This window comes from Callospermophilus lateralis, unplaced genomic scaffold, assembly GCF_048772815.1.
Source record: "Callospermophilus lateralis isolate mCalLat2 unplaced genomic scaffold, mCalLat2.hap1 Scaffold_199, whole genome shotgun sequence".
NCBI lineage: Eukaryota > Metazoa > Chordata > Mammalia > Rodentia > Sciuridae > Callospermophilus > Callospermophilus lateralis.
In genome coordinates, this window is record NW_027512988.1 from 1,265,107 (window position 1) to 1,287,043 (window position 21,937).

Sequence of the window (21,937 nt, forward strand, 5' to 3'; positions counted from 1 at the left end):
CGTGTCTTCTCCCTCCTGTGAGCTCGCTTATCTCCGGAAGTTCTGTTTTCCTCTGGATGGGTTTTCTTCATCTGCAAAATGGTAGAATGCCATTTGCTTCCAACAAAGTCTTACTCATTTATTAAGATTCTGAGTAGGTGCCAGGCATTGTGGCACACACCACTAATTCCAGTGGCTTTGGTGGCTCAAGCAGGAGGATTGCAATTTGGAGGCCAGCCTTAGCAACTTAGAAAGGCTGTAAGATACTTAGTGTGACCCAATCTCTAAATAAAATACAAAAATGGGCTGGGGCTGGGGATCAGTGATTTAGAGCCCCTAGTTTCAATCCTGTGTACCAAACAAACACCCAGAAAAATGCTCATTGGGGCCATGCACCGCCTGGGCTCAGCTCCTCAGCCAGGGAGCAAAACTCCAGGGCTCCATCCTTCTGCAATCACACCCCAGAGCGCCGGAAGTACTGTTGCCAGGGAAGTCAATTCAGAGACACAGAGGGAAGTGTGTGGGCGGAGCTCTACCAGCAGGTTGGATGAGCACATGCCTGAGCCAATGGAGAGTGGGGTGTTCCAATATCTTCCAATGGGGCACCGATGGAGGCAGGCTCTTGCGAGCCGCCCTAGTAATGGCTGCTTGGTGACCCCTGGGCCGGGGCAGGGTAGTGATTCCTGCATGGGTTGCACTCCAGCTGACTCCTTGAAGATTGAGGAGGTGGAGAGCATGACAAAGATGCCCCGTATTCCCCCACACAGCCATGAGAATGGGCTGGGGCTTGACAAGAGCGCCCTGGCCAAGCAGGCGACCATGGGGCTCCTTGGCCAGGAGAACACGTGAGGCGGACGGTGGGCGGGGCTAAGGGACGCCGGGATGGGGGGATGGGGGACAGGGGCATGGGGGCATGGAGACCATCCTGGTGTTTGCACCAACTCAGTGTCACTTTGGTTCTCGGAGTTGACCCGGGGCCCTGTCCGCGGAGCCATACTGCGGCCCTTTTTGGGTTTATTCTGAAACAGGGTCTGGCTGAGCTGCTGAGATGGTCTCCACCTTGCAGTCCTCCTGCCTAAGCCTCCAGGTGCCCTGGGATGACAGACCAGCACCACTGCACCCAGACCAAACATCCTTTTACCAGTCAGGTGTGCTTTTGTTAAGTGGGAACTCTACCAAGTCCCAGCACTTACGGTATTTATGATTATTATTATTTTTGCAAAAGAAAATGTCACATCCATTGGCCAACCAGTTTAGAAATGACAGCTGGGGGTTTGCACTCCATTGCCTCTGAGCTGCTGGACTCTAGAGTCATGGCCTGTGACGTCCCTGGAGGCTGAGCAGCTACAAAAACCTGCAATTTATATGAGCTTGTGACTGTGGCCTCAGAACCTCCTATTAACAGAAAGGGCCAAAGAAAAGTCTCTGGTTTCTTGTCTATGTCTCTTTTTGGAGGGTGGGGTGTGCCAGGGATTGAACTCTGGGAGCCCTCTACCCCTGAGCCCCATCCCCAGCCCTATTTTGCATTTTATTTAGAGACAGGGTCTCTCTGTTTTGCTCAGGGCCTCACTTTGGCTGAGGCTGGATTTGAACTGACATCCTCCTGCCTCAGCCTCCTGTGTTCCTGGGATCACAGGTGTGGGCCACTGTGCCAGGCAGTCTTTTCTCTCTCACCTCCACTGTCGGGGCATCCAGAGCAGTGCCTGGAGGGCGCTGGCACCCAGGGTTGGTTGGACGAGTCTGTGAATCATTTGGACCAGGGACTGCATTTTTTTCCCCACTGAAACACAGTAATAGTGACCAGGGATGTGACATCATAGCATCAAAAGCAAGAAGATGGCAGGAAGAGCCATGCTGTGGGCCGGCTTAACTAGTCTTTGTTTAGTGACATGGGTCATATGTGTGTTTAAGAAAAGAATCTGATCTCAAACTCATACTTCTAGAATAAAAATCATCCTTTCCAGAGAGAAGGGAAAGTCCTGAGAGGGGTCTGGTCACTGGGATTGTCCTTGAACTCTTTCAAGTCTCTTTTGCTTGGGAAATGCATCTCTTTTTCTTTTCTTTTTTATTTTTAACCAGTGATTTAACTTGGGGGCACTCAACCACTGAGCCACATCTTTTTCTTGTATTTTATTTAGAGCCAAGGTCTTGCTAAAGTTGCTAAGGGCCTTGCTAAGTTGCTGAGGCTGGCCTCCAACTCATGATCCTCCTGGCTCAACCTCCTGAGCGGTAGGATTATAGGCATGCACCACCACGCCCAGATAAAAATCTGATTCTGGTGGTCCAGGGCCTCGAAAAAATTTGTGACAGGCTGTGGCTCAGTGGTAGACCACTCACCTCACACGTGCAGGACCCTGGGCTCGATCCTCAGCACCATATAAAAATAAATAAGTGAAATAAATGTATTGTGTCCAACTACAACTAAAAAATAAATATTAAAAAAAATAAAAGAAAGATATTTTGTCCATACACCATTAAAAAATATTTAAAAATCTTCTGTGGCATATTATTGGAGGGGGAAAATTGAGTCATCCAGTATTTTTTTGAATGCGAACTTTGCCCACCACTATTTTGGCTACACGCATGATTGACAAATAACAGAAACGCCCTTTTGATCTTCAATGGGCTTCTAGTGTTTTCCGGGCAGAGAACCAGGAAGTCTCCTGATGGCACAAAATGGCTCAGTTGAGTGCTGAGCTTCAAACTGCTGATTTTAAATGCTGGAGTTGGGCAGAGGGTTTGATAATTCCCGTTCAGAGTCGGGCTTTCCAGGGTACAAAGGAGGACATATGGTGGAGGTTGTTGGGATCTGAAAGGGGATTGGCCAGATCCTCAGGCTTCCCAGAGCTCCTGGTCTGGGCATGGCTTGTTATCTGGAAGGGCCTCTTGGCACCAGAGAGTAGGAGCCTACGCTCTTTACCAGGGATGGTGGCCCCTGCCTGTCATCTCAGTGACTCTGGAGGCTGAGACAGGAGGATCACATGTTGGAGGCCAGCCTCAGCAATTTCACCAGGCTCTAAGTGACTTAATGTGACCCTGTTCAGAAATAAACAACATTAAGGTCTGAGATGCGTCTTGATGGGTATTGACTGATCAGCTGGGAGCCCTGGGGCAGGCTCCTGACCTTTCAGAAGCAGAAACAGAATCAGCTGTGAAATAAAAGCTTGAATTCTTATTTTGAAGTTCTACATATGGAGTTGCCAGGGTGTGTTGTGTGGTGTCTGATGGTAGATGAAGAAGTTCTGTGTCTGGGGGAAATTTTTTGAGGCTGGAATACCATACAGTGTGCACTTACAGGAACATTAGCTTGTCCAAGTCGTCTTTCATTTTTTCTGGAGGGGGGATTTACTAACAATTGAACCACAAGAATTGAACCCAGGAGCTTTCAACTCCTGAGCCCCATCCTCAGTTTTTTTTTTTACATTTTATTTAGAGACAGGGTCTCACTTAGTTGCTTAGGGCTTCACTTTTGCTGAGGCTGGCCTCCAACTCATGATCCTCCTGCCTCAGCGTCCCAAGCTGCTGGGATGACAGGCCTGCGCCACAGCACCAGCATGATAGCTGTTTCCTTCAGTGCTGTTTCTCTCAGTGTTATTTGGTACTTTTTGTCTTCCAGTGTTGCTCTTAAGAAGTCTGATTTTCAGGGTTGGAACCTTTGTTTCTGGATATTTTGGAGGTACTTTTGGATAGGGCTCCCTCCCCTGATTTTCCTTTCTTAATGTCCACAGCACTGAGTCTCACTGTTTGGTGTCATTAGTGTGGAAAGTCACCAGCTCTGAACCCCTGAGCTGTGACCTGTTCCCGTTCTCTGTGTGGTCTTTCTGGAAGTCCAGCTGGGTGAGATTAGCTCTGCAGTGATTTTCAACCTGGGCTGGTTTTGCCCTCCAGAAGATCTTTGCCAGTATCTGTAGAGTCGTCTCTTGTGGTTTTCAAAACATGATGGGGAACTCCAGTGTTAGAGGCCAGCGATGCTGCCAAACAACCTGCACTGCAAGGCTGCCCGAAAAAACAGAAGAAAGACTGAGTAATCCTTTTTTGTTGGGGGGGAGGAATACCAGGAATCAAACTCAGGGGTGCTTAACCCCTGAGACCCGTCTTCAGCCTTCAGTCTTCAGCCCTTTTTGTATTTTATTTAGAGACAGGGTCTTGCTGAGTTGCTTATGGCATTGCTAAGTTGCTGAGGCTGGCCTCCAACTAGCCATCCTCCAACCTCAGCCTCCCAAGCTGCTGGGATTATAGGCGTGCACCCAACACCCAGCTCTCAGTTTCCTAATCCATAAAATACAAGTTAGTGGGCTGGGATTGTGGCTCAGTGGTAGAGTGCTCGCCTAGCATGGGCGGGACCTGGTTCGATCCTCAGAACCACATAAAGATAAAGGCATTGTGTTGTGTCCATCTACACCTAAATCAGTTATATCAGTTCAATCACCTATATCAGTTCAATATTCATTCCTAAGGGGAGGGGAGCTTAACTTTATAATGGCTTGATTTTTGAGCATTTTTTTTTAAGATTTAAATTCTTCCCCTAATTTAGGGCTGTAACAAAATTAAACTTGTTTTGAAGAATAAAAATTAAAAATAAATATAAATAATGTAACCCTGTTTAAAAAACAACATAAAAGTCTGTGATGCATCTTGGTGGGTATTGATTGATCAGTTGGGAGGCCTGATAATATTAACATATAAAAAAGATACAAGTTAGACTTTCAAGATGACAGGCTATGAAAAGATTAGTGAGATATATAGAGCTCCATAGGAAAGGGTGGGGATATGTGCCTTTCTTTCATGAGTTTTTTTATAATATCATATTTTTTTTAGTTGTAGCTTTACACAATACCTTTGTTTTATTTATTTATTATTATGTGTTGCTGAGGATGGAACCCAGGGCCCTGCACATGCTCGGGGAGTGCTCCACCACTGAGCCCCAGTCCCAACCCAGCCCCTTCCATGAGCTTTTAATTGGAGAAATCTGGACAGCCATTGAGCCATTCTTAATCAGGTATTGGTCCTATTTGAATGGAAGGGTAATGGTCACCCCTTCAGTATTAGGTCGAGTGAGGCAGGGATGCTGTTCAGTGGGACGTGGTCACTGTTTTGACACTGGAAACTGATAATGGGTGTTAGGGGCTGGGAAAGAACATGGAAGAGACATTCTGGGTAGAAGGTGGACATAAAAAACTAGGCACAGTAGCTCACACCTGTAAACCCAGTAACTCGGGAGGCTGAGGCAGGAGGATCTCAAGGTGGAGGCCAGCCTCAGCAGCTCAGTGAGACTCTGTCTCTAAATAAAAAAATGCTGGGCCTGGGGCTCAGTGGTGGAGCAGCTGCCTGGCACATACAAGGCTCTGGGTTCCATTCCCAGAACCAGCAAAATAAAACAGGTGAGAAGAGCTGCCTGTGGCCTCCCCTGGTTCATATGGTGTTGGAATCACATCCCTCTGTGTTCTGTTCTAGACATTTTCCCTTTGCTATTAGAACACATGCTTTGGGCTTGCCAACTCAGGTCCCTAAGCATTCAGGCAGTGAGGTAAGCAAAGTGACTGGCTCAAGCCCAAGGATGTGGTGTTTTTTTCACTAAAAGAGGGCCACTGGTTCCAGACCTGGTTACTCAAAAGAAGCCAAATAGTTGGATTTCTACATGAAAGTTCCTAGTCAAAAAATGGCAAGAGTCAGGCACAGTGGCACATGCCTTTAATCCCAGTGGCTGGCTCGGGAGGCTGAGACAAGAGGATAGTAAGTTTGAGGCCAGCCTCAACAAAAGTGAGGCCCTCAGCAATTCAGGGAGACCCTGTCTCTAAATAAATACCCAATAGGGCTAGGGATGGGGCTCAGGGTTTGAGGGCCCCTGGGTTCAATTCCCCCAAAAAAAGCCAAGTTTAAAGGCACATATAAGACTATGTGGTCCCAACCAAACCATCCTGTGGGCAGCTTGTTGACTCCTTGTAATCTAGGCAGTATTTTAATTTGCCAGATGAGGCCATCCAGCATTAGCACTACTGTGTGCTCAAGACCACACTGGAAAACACGGAGAATATCAAAACTAGAACCAGCCTCTGCCGCACGGGCTAGTGGATTTTGCCCAACAGTGTTCACTGATCGTCCCCCAGGTCAGCTGCTCAGAGGTGAAACCAAAAGGGTATTGAAAAAAAATCTGGGCCATCTTTGAAGAAATAGCTCCACTTTGCCTTGTCCCAGCATCTTGGGAGGCTGAGGAAGGAGGATCAAAAGTTGGAGGCCAGCCTCAGCAACTTAGTGAGGCCCTCAGAAATTCAGGAGGCTCTGTGGGGCCTGACCTCATTCTCATTTCAGAGATGAGGAAGGATGGAATGGCACTCAGAGGCTATGGCATTTCCCAGTCCTGGGCCCACATGAGAGCATTTGCTTTTCATAACTTGGTATTTGATGAGACGTCTGTTCAATCTGGTCTCTTTAGCATCTGCCAACCAAAGTTAGTGTACTGAGCATCAATTTATAGTTGACCAAAGGGCATGGTCAGGGGGAGCTTGTGCAGACCAACCCACTGCTTCCAGATTTGGCCTCACTTATCATCCACTATTTGCTGGCCTTTTAACATTAAATGAAGGTCATGTAATAAATCCTTCCTGATTTGTTAGTGTTATTTATTTATTTATTTGGTCCCAGGGATTGATCCCAGGGGTGCTTAACCCCTGAGACCCATCCACAATTTTTTTTTATATTTTATTTAGAGACAATGTCTCACTGAGTTGCTCAGGGCCTTTCTAAGTGGCTGAAGCTGGCCTCCACCTTGCCATCCTTCTGCCTCAGCCTCCTGAGTCTCAGGGATCACAAGTGTGTGACACCATGTTCAGCCTCTTGAATAAATTTTTTTATAGATAGTTTGAATTATGTTTTCAAGACTGTAAAATGAAAACCTTTTCTTTCTTGCCTTTGTAGACAGCCCTGGCCCCTGCAATTGCTCAGGAGCTGGGGAGTAAACTGCCTTTCTGCCCCATGGTGGGGAGCAAAGTTTACTCCGTGGAGATCAAGAAGACAGAGGTGCTGATGAAGTACTTCCTCAGGGCCATCGTGAGTGTCATGTCGGAGTGACAGATGGTTGTTGCTTCTCCAGTGCTTTGAATCCTTTCATCTTAAAAATGCTTCTGTGGTGTGTTGATTGTACTGCTTGTGTTCTTTTGGTGCTGATGACAAGACAGGCAAGAGCAGCCAGCCATCCCAGCAGCTTGGGAGGCTTAGGTAGGAGGATCAGAAGTCAGAGACCAGCCTCAGCAACTTAGTGAGGCCCTGAGCAACTCAGCGAGACTCTGTCTCTAAATAAAATATAAAAAGGGCTGGGGATGGGGCTTGGTGGTCAAGGGCCCCTGAGTTCCATCCCTGGTACCCAAATACATAAATAAATAAATAAGTACATAAATAAATAAATAAATAAATAAGTACATAAATAAATAAGACTACAAAGTCTACTTGGGGAGCTTTTGATTTAATGCTGAAGGAAAGAGAATGCAGTGGAAGTGTGCAGCGTTTGGAAGTGGGGAGATGTCATGGGACCCTGTTTTTCCTTCCACAGCCATCTGATTTCCTTGTGACTGGCACTCTGTCTTACTGCAGTGCCTCTCTGGGGGACTGACTCTGCCCCTTGATCTTCCCCAACAGGTCCCCGTAAGCACTCAACTATGGGGCTCTTGCTTTCTCTCTCTCCCCCCCGTCTCTCTCTCTCTCTGTCTCTGTCTCTCTCTCTTTTGGGACCATAGCTGCTGAGCCACCCCCAGCCCCTGTATAACACTAATGCTGAACTGAAGAGTTCTAATTCTGAACTGTGTGCAGAAGCTAAGCTTTGTGTCACATTGAACTTAGGCTTTTTATTTTTAATTTTTGGTACCAGATATAGCACCCAGAGGCATTTAACCCCTGAGCCCTGTCCTCAGCCCTTTTTATATTTTCTTTAAAGACAAAGTCTCGCCGAGTTGCTGAGACCTTGTACAACCACACCTGGGTTTTATGTTTAAATTTTTTCTCTCCATTGTTTTTCCTTCATTTCTCATTTTCCCTTTTTATTTCCTATTTTCAGGGTCTCACTATGTTTCCCAGGCAGTCCTGGAACTCCTGGGTTCAAACCATCCTCTTACCTCAGTATGCTGAGTAACTATGGCTACAGATGTGTGCTATTATGCCTGGCTTACTTTTCCTTATTTAAACATGTGACAGTGATTTTATTTAACTCATTAATTAAACATATGAACAATATTCCAGCAGCTCAGGAGGCTGAGGCAGGAGGCTCACAAGTTGGAGGCCAGCCTCAGCAACTTAGCCAGACCCTTAGCAACTAAGTGAGACCTTGTCTCTAAATAAAATATAAAAAGGGCTGGGGATGGGGCTCAGGGGTTGATGGCTCCTGAATTCCATTCCTGGTACCAAAAAGAACCAAAAAAAGTGTAACCAGTAAGGTAGGACAACCTTTCAAATTCCTGAATATTATTATTTTTAAGATCTTAAATTTAAAAAAACCCACCATTTTTCTAGGTTGGGGCAGGGGTTCAGTGGTAGAGCACCCACCTAGCATGTGTGGGGCCCTGGGTTCAATCCTCAGCACCTCATAAAAATAAGAATAAAAATAAAATAAATGTATTGTGCTCATCTATAACTAAAAAAAATAATTAAAAAAAAAAACATTTTTTTGTGAGACAGAAACGTGATAAAACTGGCCTTCACACAGTTGCTTGTGTTGGAATTGCTCAGCGGGAATTAAAATGCTTTAAAATTTGAAAAAGTAGAGATCACCAGGGTCCTTGGTTGGGAGTGGCCCCTGGGGTGGGGTGGGTAGGGGACACAGCAGGGGCTTTTGAGGGCAGCAGTTGAAGAGAAATTTCTAGATCCTGCCACAGAGTGAAAGAGCAGGCTGTGACCTCCCCTCAGACATGAGCCTGCTGTTCCCACACATTTGACTTCCTGCAAAGCTAAAGAGGGATGGAGAGAAGGTCATCTGTCCCCGATTGTGTCACTCCCTTGACATGATAAAGGTCCCTTTCAGGGACTTAGAAGCCTAAACCAGCAGATGAAACCCATGTCCTCTGTTCTGTTGTGGCTAGAGACACCACCCTCAGTTCGCCCCCTGGCCCACAGCTGGGCCCACTGTCCACAGGTTCTTCCTCTGTCTGCTGGTCACCACCAAGAAACTTCTAGAAAAATATGAGTAGCTGAGAGACAGGGATGCCTTTCTTCCCCTCCTGGGGAAATTTCATGTCGCTGTCCCCTCACAATGAATATGGGCAGACATTCCATTTGGAGAAATTTCCTCTTTGCAGAATAGAAAAGTTTCTATTAAAAAATGAAAGTAGACTTGAAAGCCAAGAATTTTCCAAGCAGGACAGAGTTTTCTGATACCTTCATGTTGTCTGGGAAATTTCTTTTCTTTTTTTTTTTTTTTTTTTTTGTACCAGGGATTGAATCCAGGGGCCCTCGACCTCTGAGCCCCATCCCTAGCCCTATTTTGCATTTGATTTAGAGACAGACTCTCCCTGAGTTGCTCAGGGCCTCAGTGTTGTGGAGGCTAGCCTCTAACCAATGATCCACCAGCCTCAGCCTCCAGAGCTGCTGGGACTTGGGGTGTGCACAGCTTCTCCGGACTTTGTTTGAGAAGTTTGTCTTGGGGTTCAGGAGCTGGAAATTTGTTTCATCAAACACAGAATGAGGCTTCTCTTTTGGGTGTTTTCCAAAAGCCCCATTTATAGGCTCTCAGGTGGATCCCAGGCAGAGGAAAGCTTACCCTTAGCTTCCAGTCTTGAGTGTCCCTGTCCTTGTTGGGTTTCTGAAGAAGAGAAGGCAAGGGATGGCGTGATAAGATAATGCCCCCCTTGAACAGTGGGAAGTGGCCTGAGTGTCTGATCCTGTGGCCATGTGTCTCTGCCTTTGGGACATTTCCATATCAGCTCAATGGTGGCCTGAAAGCAGAAGTCCTCTGTGACCTCCCCATTTGTCAGGAGAGCAGCGACCCTCAGCTCTTCTATTTTTTTTTTTTTTGAGGCGGGGCACCAGGGATTGAACCTGTGGCACCTAAGCACGGAGCCACCTCCCAGACCTTTTTTGAATTTATTAAGAGACAGGGTCACATTGAGCTTATCAGGGCCTCACTGGGTTGCTGAGGCTGGCCTCCAGCTTGCCCTCCTGCCTCGCCATCCTGAGCTGGGATGAAAGGCATTGGCCACCGCTCCCTGCAGTGTTGCTCTCCAGCCATGATGGTGTCACTGGGTTGTACTGTAAGGTGACTTGTCAGTTCTTGTGCTGTGGCAGTTTTAGGTACTAAGGTTGTTGGTGGGGAGGAGATGGATGTGAAGAGAAGGATGGTCCCATTTCTCACTGTGTCCCCGTCGGCCATCCCTCCCAGAGCTGCGGATAAAGGAGGCCAAGCAGGTCTATGAGGGGAGGTGACGGAGCTGACGCCATGTGGGACCGAGAACCCCATGGGCGGCTACGGCAAGACCATCAGCCACTTGATAATAGGGCTCAAGACAGCCAAGGGCATCAAGCAGATCAAGGGGAGTCTTTCCTGAGCCCTGTCCTCAGCACTGTTGCACCGGGCAGGTGGTGTGACCTCTGTGTCCCTCTTTCCTTGCCCTCTGCACTGTCGATGCCATATGGGACACTCAGGATAACATCGTGTAGTACAAAGGGACACCTCGTAGAGGGCATGGATGTAGTTCCCTTCATGAGGTAGCTCTTTCTTTTCTTATTACTCCTGGGAGTTGTGTGATTAAGAAATTTTTTCTGGGGGCGGGGTGCGGGCACCAGGGGGCGGAGGACCTGGGGAGGCGGGAGGCGGGAGGCGGGAGGCGGGAGGCTCCGGGGCTGTTTAAGCGGCCTCCCTCTCGCCCCCAGCCGCCCGATCTGGCCCCGGCCCTGTCCCGACCTCCAGCGTGGCCCACTCCGGCCCAGCGGCTCCACCGGGCACGCAGGCGGCCTCTGGAGCAGCCCAAGCCCATGAGGGCCGCGCGCCCTGCCGCCGGTGCTGAGGAGATGGAGCTCCTGGCCCCCGAGGAGGAGCGGAGGATCAATGCGGTTCAAGAATCGATTCCAGCATTGCATGAACCATCGGGCTCCAGCCAATGGCCGCTACAAACCAACTTGCTATGAACATGCTGCTAACTGTTACACACATGCATTCCTCATTGTTCTGGCCATTGTGGGCAGTGCCCTCCTCCATCGGCTGTCTGATGACTGCTGGGAAAAGATAAAAGCATGGATTTATGGGATGGGCCTTTGTGCCCTCTTCATCGTTTCCACAGTATTTCACATTGTATCATGGAAAAAGAGTCACTTAAGAACAGTGGAGCATTGTTTTCACATGTGTGATAGAATGGTTATTTATTTCTTCATTGCAGCATCTTATACTCCATGGTTAAATCTCCGTGAACTTGGACCCCTGGCATCTCATATGCGTTGGTTTATCTGGCTCATGGCAGCTGGAGGAACCATTTATGTATTTCTCTATCATGAAAAGTACAAAGTGGTTGAGCTCTTTTTCTATCTCACAATGGGATTTTCTCCTGCCTTGGTGGTGACGTCAATGAATAACACCGGCGGACTTCAGGAACTTGCCTATGGGGGCTTAATTTATTGCTTGGGAGTTGTGTTCTTCAAGAGTGATGGCATCATTCCCTTTGCCCACGCCATCTGGCACCTCTTTGTGGCCACAGCAGCTGCCGTGCACTACTACGCCATTTGGAAATACTTATACCGAAGTCCTACAGACTTTATTCGACATTTATGACCAGTCTGGACTAGGTCTCCAAACAGTATTATCTCAACTGTGGCACTTGGGAGTGGGGTAAGAGCTGAAAATTGCACAGGGAAAAAAAAAAGCAATGCACTGACTTTCTTTATATCCTTTGAATACAATTACTGTGAAAGGTTAAAAGCTGTGTTCTGGATTTCCCCCCTCACAGCAAACAAATAAGGCAGTGAGTTCATTATTCATTCCATTCCACTATCATGAAGGACTCTGGAGAGACTTTGGCCAACTGATGTTTACAAACCAGAATTTTGTATTTTAATTTTACAGATTTTACTACATGATTTTTCTAAATTAGTAGGTCACGTTATAAAAGTCAGTGCAATAACAAAACTTCCTTTTTAAGAAAAAATGTTCTTTCTATCACTTTCCCATTCACTGTGTAAAGAATCATGAACAGAACTTACACTACTTTTTACCATGTTTCATCTTGGCATAACATGGATATTTTTTAAATAGAAACTTTAGTTTCTTGTAAATTTTTTAAAAATATTTCATTGACCTGCATCTCTGCGGCTCCTCATTCATGTTGTGAATTTTTGCTGCAAGCAGTCAACATTCCACAAATGAACAAACATTATACCTCTTCTGATAGTTTTATGAAGTGTGGAAAAATTGCCAATTTTTAAAAACTGCAGTTTTCCAAACTTTTCTGCCAACCTCTGACTCTGAATTCAGTACTGCTTTGGGCCATACACTTGACACAGTTTGGCTTACCAGTGATGGAAAAGCATTTTGATATCATTAACTTTTTCAAAAGATCCAACTTTTCTCTATGCCTTTGCCATGTTTTCTTCAGGGTCTCTTTCAACAGTGGATGAGTATTCTGTGTATTATGCTAGTATTGTTGGGCTGGCCATCCGCTGAAAACTTCTCAAGAGCATTATGAATTACAGTGAAGAGTGGTATTGCCTGTTCTGTGCCCAACAGGTTAGGTCACTGTCACTTAGCTTATAGTATCAGTTTGATATTCATTTTAAATTGTGAAATCAGATTATAAATTCACATTTCTGCCTTTCCTCTGCATCTCCCGATATACTTTTTTTTTTAACTACAAAAATATTTAAAGCATTGTTTGACAGGTAGAAACTTGTATCTGTAGTCCATGAGTTATATCCTGGCTCAATGGAGTAGTATTTATATATTATTTTTGTTTTTCTTCAGTGTGTTGTATTACAGCTAATGTGTTAGTTGCTTTGTTGGTTAACCTCTCTTGTTGGTGTTGTAAGAAATGAAATAACCTTGCCCTTAGTTTGGGTGCCAATACTGCCTATTTTCTAGCAATGCACTTGCTCAGTGGAATTGTTGAATTGATAATTAGCTTATTAATTCAAATTTTGTACTGATGTAGCTTTAAAAGAGAGTTTATTTTGTGTGTATGTTTAGAACTCTATGATTTTTCTAAATTATAGGGGAATAGAACTGATGTTTGCCAATGAGTTCTTAATTAGGCAAGGTACCCAGCGACATCACCACCCAGACCACCTCTATCTGCATGATTCTGAACATCTGGATGCCTGTTGTTTTACTGTGTATATTTTATGTTTAACAAATGAACTTTTATAGATTGATTTAAAAATCTGCTTAAAAGTTACACTGTCAAAAACCACTAAAATGTATGTAAACATTGTGCTGTAGATTAGAATAAAATTGTTACTTGGATTAAAAAAAAAAGAAATTTTTTCTGCCATCTCATCTGCCACATGATGACTATTGGCCACCCAGTCACAGTGGAGCACGCCTGTAATCCCAGCCACTCAGGAGGCTAAGTCAGGAGGATCACAAGGTGACGCCAGCCTCATCAATTTAGTCAAGGCCCTGAGCAGCTCAGGGAGACCCTGTCTCCAAATAAAATAAAAAATGGGGCTGGGGATGGGGCTCAAGGGTAAGTCACCCCTGGTTTCAATTCCCAGTACTGCCCCCTCACCTCCCAAAAAAGTCAAAGTGGACATTATTTTGTTTTCTTTTTTCTTTCTTTTTCATAATATTTTTACTCATCCACTGTTTTTATGATTGACTCACACTAGCTCTGTACCTGTCTTCTGCTACATAGCCAGGTACCCTGCTGCAGGCTTGGGGAAGTATTTTACCTGTGGCTCCTCGCAGCTGTGTGCCTGTGTGTGCAGATGCCATGAATCTCATTTCCCTGTTTTCCATATCAACTCTTGAGGTTCAGAAAGAGGCTTCACAGTCATCCTGTGTCCAGTGCTGGCTGAGGGCCAGGGTGACTGTGAGTCCCTTGGCGCTCTGTGACCCCTGTGAGTCCTCTGAGCTCTCTGTGGCTCAGTTTTTCATCACTAGACCACTCTCCATCCATCATAGAATCTCTCCATCTTTTCCCCTTGTATAATTTGATGGTTCTTTGATTCTCTGAGGTGGTTTCTGGGTCAATGCTTTATGGAGATCATGAAAATGTCACTTCTTCCAAGGGCTATTTTTCTGTTTTCTAAAGGGGCCTTAATCTCAGGAGCTTGGCTCTGCAAACCTCTCTCTCTCTCTCTCTCTCTCTCTCTCTCTCTCTCTCTCTCTCTATATATATATATATATATATATATATATATATATATATATATAATTACTCACCACATCCCCTCCACCTTGGATTAATGAAGTTCTGAGAAGGTGGAACCTTCTCAGGAATGACACCTTGAGCCAGTTCATCTGGTAAATCAACCCTATGAATGTGCCTGAGAAGAAAAGATAAAATTTGTCCTCTTCCACATAGGAGAGAGGAAACAGGAACACAGTGGAAATTTGAGACATCCATCAGTCTGCATCATCCAGCTTCTCGAAAAAAATAGCCTAAGGCCTCGTGTCACCCATAAATTACCACCTAAAAGAGCCTGGGCCCCCTGCTCCAGTGAGTCCCCTGGATGCTCCTTTATCAGGAGTAAAAAGAAAGGGATTCAACTCAGGGGTTCTTGACCCCTGAGCCCCGTCCCCAGCCCTATTCTGTATTTTGTTCAGAGACATGGTCTCAACTGAGTTGCTCAGGGCCTTACTAAGTCACACTCTCGGGGTTTTCTGTCTTTCTGGTTCAACAGGAGATGGGCCTGGGCCTGCTCAGCGCAGGTGGCAGGAGGGCCACTTCCACCCCAGCAGTTGAGGGCCATGGGGACAAGTCCTCGAGAATGCATGCTGGGGTAGGAATTAGAAAAGAACCCTGTGGTCCAAGTGTCTCAGGATGGCTAGAGCCAGAAGTGACCCCCCAGTTCCCCATACTGGCTGCTGAGTGGCAGACAGTGGGAAATTCAGTGGCTCTCAATGAAGAAGCCCTGGCTCAGGAGCTAGGGGACACAGTACCAGGCCACCCCTGGGTCCCTGCCACTGGCTGTTCCCTTGCCCATGAAATCCGAGTGAATGGCACAGGCTCATGGGCAGCATTCTTTGGTCCCCCCAAGTCCCCTGATGTGACCGAACAAGATCAGGGTGAAAGTGCTTCCTGCAGCCTTGAGGGCAGCTGGTGTCAGCCTGTCCAGCTTCTGGGGGAGCTCAGGGCACCCTGGGTGGCATTGGGGACCAGGGGTTCTGCAGCCACCACCTGATAGTGTAGAAGTCCCCTCTCCAGGTCCCCTTACTTGATCTCCTCACTGGGTCCCCATCACTGGGTCCCCTCACTGGGTCCCCTATCTGGGTCCTGCCTGGCTGGCTGAGGGTGCTGCTCTGTCCACCCTGAGCCCCAGAGAAAGTTCCATGGGAAGGTGGCTCTGACCCGAGAACCTGCCTGTGGGGATGGAGCCCCGTGGTCTCCAGAACAGGACCCTGGTGCCCAGTCCCGGGGTCATGGTCGAGCAGCACTGAGGGATGTGACCTTGCCCCCCAAGCCCAGGAGCAGGGGCTGTTACCTGGTGTCCAGGGAGCACGCAGCCCAGAAGCAGGCTGGGCTGTGACCAAGGCTGGACTGGGTCAGGAGCTGGGGCTCTGGGCAAAAAGGGGTTGTGGTGGGGGCGGAGGAGTATCTGGGACATGGGCACACTGTGGGTGACTCCTGACCTGCTGCTGACAGGCTGCTCCCCAGGGGACCTTCCAGCTCCCTGACCTGCTGACCCTCGTCTGACTCTGGGGCCCATGAGGGACAGGGGGAGAAGGTACAGTGTTGGATGAGGGCTTCTTCTCCTGACTTTCCACATGGGCCCTCTGGGGCAGTGGAACATCTTGATGTGTTGAGAGCCCATGGGGCTGTCCTGACTCGGGGACCTTCCCAGGCCAGAGCCAGAAAGTGTCCACCCAAGCAGCTCCTGGCTTCAAGGCCCAACCCCACCCAATGCATTTAGAGACAGTGTCTCACTGAGCTGCTTATTTAGTACCTCACTTTTGCTGAGGCTGGCCTCCAGCTACAATCCTCCTGCCTCAGCCTCCCAAGCTGCTGAGATGACAGGCGTGGGCCTGTGCAGTATCCAGTCTTTTTAAAAATCTTAGATGATGAGTCTGGACAGCAGCCTTGACCTCCTCATTTCCTTCTGTGTGGGGCTAAGGAGGAAGATCAGCAGCTACTGTGCCAGGCCAGCTCCAGGTCATAGGCATCAGGCCATAGGCAGTGGTGTGGCCTGGTCCCAGTGGGAGCCTGTGGCCTAGTCCCAAGTGAGGCTTTGAAGAGCAGCCCTCTTGATATGCAGCTCCTACACCCTGGAAAATTCCAGTAGCACTTAGTGTGTCCACAAAACCACAAAAATGTCACCATAGTCGGTTTTAGAATGCTGCCACCCCTGTCCCCATCAGCTGTCCACAGCCCCTCTGCTGCTGTGGCCTGTCCATCACCCCGACCTCAGGCAGCGGAAGGCTGATTTCTGTCCCTTAGCCTTATGTGGTTGTGTGAGTGGTGTGACTGACAGGCTTCACCCCTGTCCTCCAGGCTCTTGAATCTCCTGTGGCTGAGGAGCACCCATTGTGTGGGGCCTTCACCAGCTCATGGATCTGTGCACTCATCAGTGCTGAGAGCCATAGCCAAGTAGGAATAACGCATGGCATTTTTGGTTGAAAGGTGACCCTGCTCAGGGATTAGGGTGGCTCCAGGTTTAGGGTGGATCCTGCTGGATTAGGGTGGCTCCGGGTTTAGGGTGGATCCTGCTGGGAATAGGGCATATCCTGCTGCCTCAGGCGCCCACTCCTTGAGTTCCCATTGAGTTCTCAAGGGGTTCTGAGAGAATTGGTATGCAGAGCCTGGTGGAGGGAGTGTATTTTCCCAGAACCTGCGTGTAGAGTGCCGGTGAGAGTTCGGGAATAAAAAGTTGCTGTTTGACTCTAAAAGGCTGCGTGGTGGCTCGGTTATTTTGTGCTCAGCCAGACTGCGGCATATCAGCTCGAACCCATCGGGGGATTTGGCTGTGGGAGTAATACTGTCGCAGATGTGTGGGGACTGCGGTTTTTTTCTTTTGGATCTGTGTGGAGGAGTGGAGCTGCTGTGTCACATGGCACCTTTGACCTTCCAAGGAACTGCCAATAGGATGGCTTTATTGCCACACTTCTACCAGTAATGTCTGGATGTCTTGGTTTTTCCACCTGCCACTTGACATCTTTAACTGTCCACCGTAGATGTCCTTGTGGGTGTGGGGTGGCCTATCACTTGATTTGCATTTGCCAAGGGCCAGTGAGACTGCATTTTTTGTGTTTTACTGGCTATTTGTATATCTTTGTAGAAATATCTGTTTTTATCCTTGACCCTTTTTTATTATGTTATCTTTTTATTATTGAATTGTAAGAGCTCTTTATATATTGAGGATACTAGACCTTTTCCACGTGTGTGATTTGTGAGTATTTTTTTTATTCTTTGAGTTGTCTTTTCAGTGTTTGAACAGGGTTTTTGACATTAACGAGATTTGAATTTTGATTTAAAGCTCCAGTTGATTGTCCTGGAGGTATATGTGGCTCAGTGTTAGAGTGCTTGCCTAGTGTGCCCAAGGCCCTGGGTTCCACATCCAGCATCACATCCACATACAAAAATCAAAGAATTGCAGTTTATCTGCTTTTTCTTTTGTGTTTTTGGCCTCATATTTAAGATATCATTGTCCATCCAGGAGCAGTGGCACACACCTGTAATTTCAGAGTCTGAGGAGGCTGAGGAGGCTGAGACAGGAGGATCACGAGTTGGAGGCCAGCCTCAGCAAGGACCTAAGCAACCCAGCAAGATCCTGTCTCTAAACAAAAATTAAAAGGGCTGGATCTGGGGCTCTGTGGTGGAGCCTCCCAGCCCCAAACAAAATCAATAAAATAGGGGTTCTTGGGGGCCGTATCCTCCTGTGCTGAAATTACAAGCATGCACCACTGTGCCTGGGGCCCGGTCACTGTTGATCATGTTCTTTCTCCTCTGAAGGATGATTAAGATCCTAGCCCAGATGGAGGGTATCCACATCAGTGAGAAGGCACTAAACAACCTGGAGGAGATTGGCACCAAGATTGGCACCACTCTGAGGTGAGGCGGTGGCCTCCTGGACCCAGGTGGAGGCTGCACAGGGCTCAGGCTATCTCTGGGCTTCCAGGTGTGACAAGTCCTGGGACATCCCAGAGAAGCTACCTAGCTTAGACTGCTGAGCATCTGAGGTTGGTTGTGAAAGATAGATTGATGAGAGAGGTCCCCTTGTCCTGCCGCTGACACTCCCTCTGCAGGAGGTCACCAACTCTGTCACCATCCTCTGGGACAGGAGATGGACAGAACCAGAACCTAGGCTCCCTGGGAGACTCGTCAGCACAGCCTCTCCCCTGGCCCCTGGCCCCTTGCTCCTGTCCAGATGCATGAGGACAGTGGGCTCTCCAGACCAGGAAGGGAGTCCCCTACAGTCCATGAGGCCCTGTGACCCATTTTCTTACCCCCACATGTCCCTTGGTTCCAGCTGAGCCTACAACTGAAGCCTCCTGTGTGGTGGCTTCACTGAATTTTAACCTCTCTTAGCTGGAGACCCACAGGGACGGGGCCTTGATTCTGTTGATTTATTGTGACATTGGGCTAAGGAGCAAATCCAGGGACTTGCAAGTGCTAGGCAGGTGCCCTACCACTGAATCCTGTCCCCAGCCCTCTTTTGCATTTTATTTAGAGATAGGATCTCTCTGAGTTGCTCAGGACTCCCTAAATTGCTGAGGCTGGCCTCCAAATTGCCATCCTCCTGTCTCAGCCTCCAGAGCCTTTGGGAAGCCACTGTGCCTGGCTTGAGGAATTTCTAGACTAGGGTTAAGATGTGAGGACCAGGACTTATGTCACACTGGTGGCCTTCCTGATGGGGCTGTGACTGTGATGTTCCCAGTTGTGGAAGCTCTCTCCTTTGCTGGCTCCACAACAACCAGCCAGAGCCTGCAGGGGGTCCATCTGGCAGAGTCCTGCTGCCCGTGGACCTGAGGGGGGACCTCTGGGCCTGGCTGGACTCCTGGCCCAACTGTCCACTGCAGGTTCTTGGTGCAGCTATTGACTCCAGCCAACATGCTGGCTAAGATCAACGGGAAGGACAGCATCAAACAAGAGCCCATGGAGGAGACCAGCAAGCTGTTCATGACGCCAAATCCTCAGCCAAGATCCTGGATGACCAGCAGGACAAGTCCATTAAGGGACCTGGGAGGCTCTCCATGGAGACTGCGTCCCCATGAAGGCAGCGTGCACCACCTGGGCCGGGCCTCCCCTCTCCCATGAGCTCTGCGGTGTGGTTAGTTCTGTCTGAAGAGTTTTTTGTTTTAAATTATAACTATTTGGGGATTGTTTTGCTGGAATCCTCCCTCCCCTGAAGTGCTTTCAAATAATGTCTTAAATGTTATTTGGACACCACCCCTCCCCCTCCATCTCCCTCCCTTCCTCCCTCTCTCTCCCTCTTTTAATCTTTTTTTTTTTTTTAGGGGCAAGGAATAACTAGGATTAAACCCAAGGACATTTTTATTCAGAGACAGGGTCTCACTGAGTTTAACAGGGCCTTGCTGAGTTGCAGAGGCTGGCCTCCAAACTGCGATCCTCCTGCCTCAGAATTCCAAGCCACTGGGATGACAGGCGTGTGCCACCATACCCAGTTGGCCATATCTTAATTATCTACTATTGTTATACATATTTCTTCCAACATGGCTTGGGCTCAAGGCCAAAGGTGTGGGTTCTGGGCACTATCCCCAGGAAGGGTGCCTCTGTGTTTTCCACTGTGTGCTGTTGAGATTTCTCTGAGGTCAGGCCCTGGGACAAGCTCACTTGTCACAGGGAACAGTGGGGTCCAGGGTGAATCCTAAGCTTTACCTCCACCTCTGTCCATAATCTCCTCATCCACTCTGTCCCATGTCCCCACACCCTGGCTGCTGAGGTCCTGCCCATGTGGGGGATGCCTCTGTGTGCTCATGCACACTGTGCTCGGCCTATTGGGAAGGAACCTTCTGGTATGGCCAGCTGTCAGGGACTGCCCCCTCCCACTCACTCAGTGGCCCTCTAACCCTGAAATGGTCAGTGATGGGGATATGCTAAAGGGACCAGGAGCCAACAGAAGGCTCTCAATGGCCCAGCAGGACCAACCTGAGCAACCAGAGAGAGTCGTTCTGGGTTTTAACCCAGTGCGCAGTGATGTGAGTCACACTGACATCACAGGAACTTGGTCAACACAGGGGGCTGGGCTCGGCCACCTGTGGGCTCCAAGTCAATGAGGTAAATGTGTAGCCCAGGAAGCCAAGCCCATGATGCTGCCCTCCACAGGTAGACAGGAGAGGAGGGACCATGTGGGTGTGAAGCGTCCCCTCGAACGAGTCAGGAGGTGTTGGTCAATGCCAACTGGAAGTGTCCGCAGCAAGAGCCTTGACAGACACAGGGTACGGTGGACTCCCCACACCCAGGGTCCCAGTCAGGCAATGAGCTCAGCTGAGGGACATAAGCACAGTACCTGAAAAGTCCTCCCTCAAACTGCTGAGGTCACCCAGAACAAGAGAAATTGAAGAAAAGGTTACATCCCAGAGAAGCCTCTAGTGATGAAACAACAAGGTCCATGGCTGGGATTTCATGACAGAAAAAGGGGCATCAGGTAAAACGGAAGGTGGTGGGTGCAGGTGGTGATGGTGCAACTATAAAACATGATGGGTGACACACAGGAACACACTGCTACTGTCACACTGCTCTGCAAGTCTAAAACTGTTCTAAAATTCTAAGTTGCCCAGGGCCTCACATGGTCGTCAAAAGTTCCAAGAAGTCGTGTGCAGTGGGGTCGGCCTGTCATCCCAGCACCTCCAGAGGCTGAGGCAGGAGGATTGCAATTGGAGGCCAGCCTCAACAATTTAGGAAGGCCCTAAGCAACTCAGGGAGACCTTGTCTCTAAATAGAATATAAAATAGGACTGAGGATGCAGCTCAGAGGTTGAGTGACCCTGGGTTCAATCCCTGATACCCCCCAAAAGATGGAAGCCAACTGGCCATGAGAGCCCAGAGCGCCCTGGTCCGCACCCCTCCCTTGGTGCTTGGAACTGGCCTCACTAGAGTCCTGGGTATTTGGAGGTTGTGGTCTTTAGATCTGACCTCTAAGGGCAGGTTTCACCCTGGCCCCACCTCTGACCCAGGCCCCAACCTTTCCCAGGAACAGGCCAGAGGCTGCAGTGACAGCAGGCTCCAGCTGTGGGTTGGGACAGAGATGCCCTGGTGACCAGAGGGGTCTTCTCATTCCTGCTCCACAGGTGTTGGGGAGGTGGCCAGCTGGCTCTGGGCAGAGGTGCCCCTGGGTGGGCAGGTGGGGTGGCTGAAGGGCCTGATGACCACATTCATCTCCCAAAGGAAGTTTTGACCAGTGACAGGCAGTGTCTCCATCCATGATGGGCAGGACACAACCCAGGCAGGAGCAGGGGATTTGTCACATCTTATTGCAGCGACATGCCATCTAGCGACCATGACAGCACCCCCATTTTTGGTGCCATTTCAGCTTGAGCCTGAAAAATGATTGTGATGTTTAGGTGAAGGGGGGGGGGCTGGTCCCCGGAAGTGGTTGAGGTGGTCACAGCTGGGCCCAGGCTCTGGGGTGCCTCCCAGCATGGGATCGGGTGGCCCATCAATCCCAGCTTCCTGCCCACTCTCAGGGGTCTCAGTGGGAGTGGGAACCCAGAACAGGAAGGGCTTTTTTTTGTTGTTTTGGCACCTGGGACCAAACCCAGTGTCCCTTACCCACTAACACCATCTCCAGCCCTTTATATATTTTATTTAGAGCCAGGGTCTCGCTGAGTTGCTCAGGGCCTCTCTAAGTTGCTGAGGCTGGCCTCCAACTTTCAA

At 48.5% G+C, this 21,937-nt stretch overlaps 2 pseudogenes; both read left to right on the top strand.

Annotated features, from left to right (window-relative positions):
- Window positions 1-369: 369 nt before the first annotated feature.
- LOC143640368 (ruvB-like 1) lies at window positions 370-19,315 on the top strand (annotated as a pseudogene).
- On the top strand, window positions 11,006-12,081 carry LOC143640367 (monocyte to macrophage differentiation factor pseudogene; annotated as a pseudogene).
- Window positions 19,316-21,937: the final 2,622 nt, after the last annotated feature.